Raw genomic sequence first — 6,000 nt, 5'->3', positions numbered from 1 at the left:
TATGACTGTAAAGGGCCTGGATCACAGTTTCTGGGAAGCCACAGGGTGGCCAGGTGTGGAGAGGCAGGAGTCTACTGAGCCCTCAACCCAGGCGTTCCCTGTGCCCCTGGACAACCCGTACTGGCATCTTTGCCCTTAGACTTCTGGGCCCAGCAATTCAAGTTCCCTCCCAGACCTGGGATTGGCTGAGTCTTTTGTGTACGACTTGGCCAATGGCTCCCTAGGAAACTTGCTTTTAAGAGGGAGAACACCCAACTAAGAATTACACAGGACAATTCAAGCAAGAGCGGATTCCTAAGTGGGGGGATGACACGCAGTGGAGCAGAGAAGACAGAAAAAAGAGGTATTGATAGAGATTTAGAAGGTCCGAGCTGGAAGGGACACACAGTTCATTTCATCCAACCTGAACCACTCAGAAAGGGCAAGGCCTTGTCCAGGCCAGCAGCATGCCACCAGCAAAACTGGAACGGAATCTTGATCTACTATCTCGTGGTGTTGGGTGTACTCAGGGCTCCAGGGAGCCCTCTTCGGGCTTAACTGTTCCCTTGAGTTCTTGTTAGTTTGTCTGAGGGGGCAGTGATTCCAGGCTAGGGAAAGTGGAGTACGGATTGTTCAGTGCGTTTTTATCTCTAATAAAGTGCTCTTGTCCTCCTTGCTGTGCCCCTCAGGAGGGGTGAGTGGTCACCTACTCCTCCCGTCAGTGGCCTTAAGGGTCTTTCCCTGCCTTGGAACGTGCAGAGGGCTGGGGGCCAAGTCTGTATTCACAGGGCAGCCTTGTGTCTAGCCAATCCCAAAGGAGACAGCCTTCTCCATGATCTGGGAGCACCATCAAAGCAGGGGCCAAATCTGTCAGAGTCACCATTCCATCCATGCCCAGTGTTCACCTAGCATAGCAGCTGGCACATAGGTGCTACTCTAAAATATTGGATGGACGAGTGGAAGCTCTGATTTGAGGGATCATGTCCCAGAACACAGCACTGTGTCTCTGATAACACGTGCTCAGTGGTGCAGATAATCACAATAAAATCTTTTTAGCTGGGGAGGATATGTTATTTGATATTTTCCCCTTTAGAGGATGTAATCTCCTAACTCTGTTTTGCTCAATCTAATCTTTATTGATTATTTGATTCATTTCTTCACTCACTAGGTATTTATCGAGCCACTTCCAGGTGCTAGTTGCTGTGAATTAAACACTGGACAAGGCCATCCCAAAGTGGCTGATTCTTGCACACTCAGTCATGGACTTCTGCAATCTGCTATGTTGCAATCCTCTGAGCAGACCCAGGGTCTTGTAGCAAAGGTCAGCCTCTTAAAAGACGGAGCCACTAAGCAAACTTTCTTGGGAGCTTTATGGAGTTAAGCTGTTTATGTTGGGGAAGCATTTCTAAAAACTGCACATGGGGCCTTTTACCCATCTTATAATTGGCTCCGGCTCCTGTGTAACTAGGATAAATCAGGCATCAGCCTGCCTCCAGGTTTATTAGAGTTTTACGTATTTGGAATAAAAAGCAAAGACTCATCAGGCAGACAGTAGCAGAGAAGAGAAACCTGGGAAGAAGAAACAGTAGAAGGAGAGAAATGGACAGCTGGGCAAACGGGCCTTGGCCCTGGTTCTGCTGCAAATCAGTGGATGAATTTACCTGCTGTGATCTGAGCGGCGCCTCATCTGCAGAGAAAGTCAGTTGGGAACATGGCTTTTGATAAACTCAGATACTCCCCTCTTCCTCTCTTCTGGGAGTCCTTATTTCCTCTCTTCCTTCGTAAGCTCTCACACATCCTTTTTTGTCAGAATGCTAGATGAGGGTCAGCAGGCATCACTGTGAAAAACAAGAAAAAGCCACAGGAAAGCTGATTGTTGTCCAATGCTTGTTAACACAAGAGCAAGATACACTCCATATTTTTTTGGTGGAAAGGTCTTGAGGGTCAGTTCACATATTGGCACGTGAACTAGTTGTTTCCATTAAATGAGTCAGACAAAGTGTTGTGCACATTAATTTGAGTAAGTGAATCAGCCTCACTCTGAAAAACAAAAGATGCCATTAGGCAGTATGGACATGTACCAACACACACACACACACACACACACACACACACACACACACTCTCTCACACAGACGAGCACAGACATGTGCCATCAAACATACACATACAAGCACTGACATGTACTCACATACACATGAGCATGGGTAGGTATACACACAAGCACAGACACACTCACACACACTCAAGGCAATCATCACAGTTCCTTCCATCTCCAAGGCTTTGTGAGCTTCATGAGGGGAACTAGGATCCCAGTGCACGTAATAGTGTGTGATGTTCTTCCTGCAGTTGTTAGTTGTTCCCATTTAACAGATGGGGAAGCTGACCTAATAGGATAATGCTACCAGAGGCAGCAAGATAAAGTGATTAAGAGCTCAGGTCCTGGAGCCGAATTTGAATTCTGGCTCTACTACTTAGCTGTGCAACATTTGTCAAATTACTTAGCCATTCGGTGCCTGTTTTCCCATCTGTGAAATGGGGATAACGATAGTAGTAAATATTCAGAAAGACCTTCGAAGAGCACCTGACACACAGCAAGTGCTCTGTAGTATCAGTTAAGTAAGGACCCCATTTCCAAGGAGCAGGAGAAGCCCCTGAAGTCTTACGATTTTGTACATCTGTTCCAGGGATAGCAGGCACAGAGCACATTTGTCAGTGAGAACTTGATGTAGGGTCCTTTCTTTTGAGCCTGGTCACCTTAAAGTATATGTTTGGACCATGAAAGCTAAATGGGGAAGCAAAGACAGACGGGGCCCTAGTTTCCACATAGTAGACAGCTTAAAAGAACAGAAAGTTATTGCCTCACAGCTCTGAAGTCTGGCAGTCTGAAATGAAGGTGTCAGTGGGGTCAGGGCCACACTCCCTCTGAGATTCTGGATAGAAGCGTTCCTTGCCTCTTGCTCGCTTCTGATGGTGGCCCCCGCTCCTGGGCAGTCCTGGGCTTACAGCTGCTCAGTCTAACTTTTGCGTCCATCGACACATGGTCTTCTCCATATGTGTCTACACGTTGTCTCCCTCTGTCTGTCTCTGTGTCCAAACTTTTCCTTCCCTCCCTTTAAAAAAAACAAAAGAAGGAACTCCAGTCATATTGGATTAGGGCCCAACCTAACGACCTCATCTTAACTTGATCATCTACAGAGACACTATTTCCAAATAAGATCCCATTCACAGGAACTGGGGGTTAAGACTTCAACATCTTTGGGGGGAACATAATTCAGCTCTTAACAGAGAATGAGGGAAGAAAGGGGGAGGGAGAGAGGAAGAGAAGGGTGAAGAGAGCCAGGGAGTAAAAGCCAGCCTGTGTTACCTAGGTATAGGAGCAGGGTCTGTACTGACATGTGGCCCTGTCACTGAGACAGACACAGGTGGGTGCGGATCTGTCCTGGAGCCTGGAGATGGCCCTGCCCGTGTTTCAAGTCCAGCTCTGCCACTCACATGCCGGGTGATCAAGGATAGAGAAACTCTCTGTGCCTCAGTTTACCCCTCTGTAAAATGGGGGCAACAATAAACCTTTCCTTATAGGATTATTGGGAGGAATAAATAGAGGCACGGTGTTTGGTGAAATGCTGGGATTTAGTAAGAGTTCAATAAAGTTCTTAGCTGTGGCCTTTGTAGCTTTGCCTCCCTGTAAGCACACAGCAGGCTGTCAATGCTTCACGTATTAAAGAGACTTGGTCTTCAAGGAAACTAGGCACCACAGTCTTGAATACTTACTGTATGCCTTCTGTAGGCACTTCACATGGGTTATTTCAATTCATCATCTCAGACCCCAAGAGGTAGTTACTATCTCCATTTTGCAAAGAGGAAACCAAGCTTCAGGGAGATGAAGTGACTTACCCAGGTCACAGTGGGGTGAGATTTCAACCCAGGTCTAATCTGCCCCAGACCAGAGCTGCTACATTCTGATGCTGCATGGAAATTGATTCGAATCACCATTGTTCCCTCGGCTAGACTGTTAGTGACTCAGAGGAGAGGTGTCCTCTGCTCACGGGCAGAAGAGCCCTTGGCTGTGGACCCACTTCGAGGGCAACTCCTGGATGTTGCCTGAGGCCCCTGGTTGACCAGCTATGTGTATTTGCCTTCCGATTGCTTTCTCTTTGGCAGTTGTTTGCATCAATCAGAGTGCAGAAGCGGAGACATAAGAGGCTCTGGAATTGGGAGCAGAGGTGTAGGGACTACCTAATAGTTCACAAAGGAGAGGCTCACAGAGCTGAAAGTGAAGCAGGTTTGGTCAAAACAACCCTGGAAGCAGGATCCAAACTCCCCTAAACTCTGAAGTCAGCTTGCTGGCAGATCTTGGATAAGTCACCCCTGCGTAACCTGTATTTTCATCTGTAAAATGAGAAAGCCGTTGTACAAGATGAGTCTTAAATTTAAAATCAACCGAATTGTGTTGATTATTCCCCATGAATCACTCAAATGAGGGCCAGGACCATACACATTCTTTGTTCTTACTCAGGTTTGGGTGTCCAGGTACAGAGTCAGTTCCCGGCGCATGATGGTACCTTCACAAATATTTGTTGCATGCCTGAGTTGTACCCGGGGACCCTGAGCTCCTAACTTGTCATCTCAGCAGCTCTGCATGGATGATAAAGGCGATTTAAACAAAGACTTCCATTTGTTCCGCCCTTTCTGGTTTTCAACGCGCTTCTGCAGACCGTCACCTGCTTCAATGTTTATAAGTGCCCTGTGGGGTAGGTGTTATCAGCTCCTTGTATAGAAGAGGAGAGAGGCTCAGAGAAGATAGGCCCCTCTCCGGCCATGGCCACACAACCAAAAAGTTCAACGCCAGGATAGCCCCAGGATTCCAGACCTCCTCCCTGCCCACCCCTCTCTCCTTCTCTGGTGAGCTTATGGTCGTTATGCAAGTGAAAAGAGAAATGTTTGAATCCCAGTTCTTTATTTGCTGGGTGACTTTGGGCAGGTATTTCTGAGTTTTCCTCTGTGAAATAGCCATCCCTACCTAACAGAGTTTTTTGGAGGCTTAAGTAAGCTGTTGCTCTAAAGGCCTTATCGCAGTGCCTGGCACACAATACAGATTCCTCCCATTAAAGATTAGGAGTCTAAAGCACAGAGAGGCAAAGTAACTTGCCCAAAGCCACACAGCCAGTGAACAAAAGAGCCAGGCTTAGAATGTGGGTTTATCTAACTTCACAACCTGAGCTTTTACCCAAGTAAGCATTCCATGAATGGTAGTTATTAGCACTGTATTATTTAGTGTCAGTTGAGAAGATAAAGGTGGATGGTGAAAGTTCAACAGTCACCATACCTGGCAGGATCTATTCTCAGGGCTCTGCTTTCTGGAAAGTCGGGTTACCAGCACCCAGAGGAAGCTGGACTCTGGGACCCTCCCAGCACAGCCATCCTGAATCTACCTCTTTTCCTGTGAGGGGTTGGGGGAGGAAATGAGCACCATCCCTTTTTTCCAGCTGCCAGCCAGCAGCATTCCTGGGGGCGGAGGAGGACCTTGGCAGACCTGCCCCTGGGCCTTGTACTGAAAACACTCAGGCTAGCCGTGGTCTATGGGTATTTGCTGGAGGGAGAAAAAGACAGAAAGGGGTCATCCCTGCAACAGACCCAGGCCCTGGAGGGTCAAGACCATGTTCTTCAAACCCGGTAGGACATTTCTAGGACTTGCAAATTTATTTCTATGAAAATCATTGCAAAGATAAACAAATCCAATCACACTCAGTTATACATTTAATGAACTGTCTTTTTTGGGGGAAATAATTTGCAAATTACATGTCAAAAGAGATAATTTAGGAAAAAATCAGGGAGGCAATGATTACATATTTAATATGCGGACTGCCTGGGAAAAGCGAGGTTGTAAGATCAAAGTGCCTTTGGGGGAAAGGACCTGGCCTGTCTGGCATCATCCAGCCATCCATTCATGCGTTAGACTCACCTTTATTGAGCATTTATTACATGCCAGGGGTTGCGCTGAGAACTTTCCATGAGACT

Source organism: Rhinolophus hipposideros (genome assembly GCF_964194185.1).
Source record: "Rhinolophus hipposideros genome assembly, chromosome: 10".
NCBI classification, from domain to species: Eukaryota; Metazoa; Chordata; class Mammalia; order Chiroptera; family Rhinolophidae; genus Rhinolophus; species Rhinolophus hipposideros.
The sequence above is the reverse complement of the archived record's forward strand: the minus strand, read 5'-3'. Positions refer to the sequence as shown.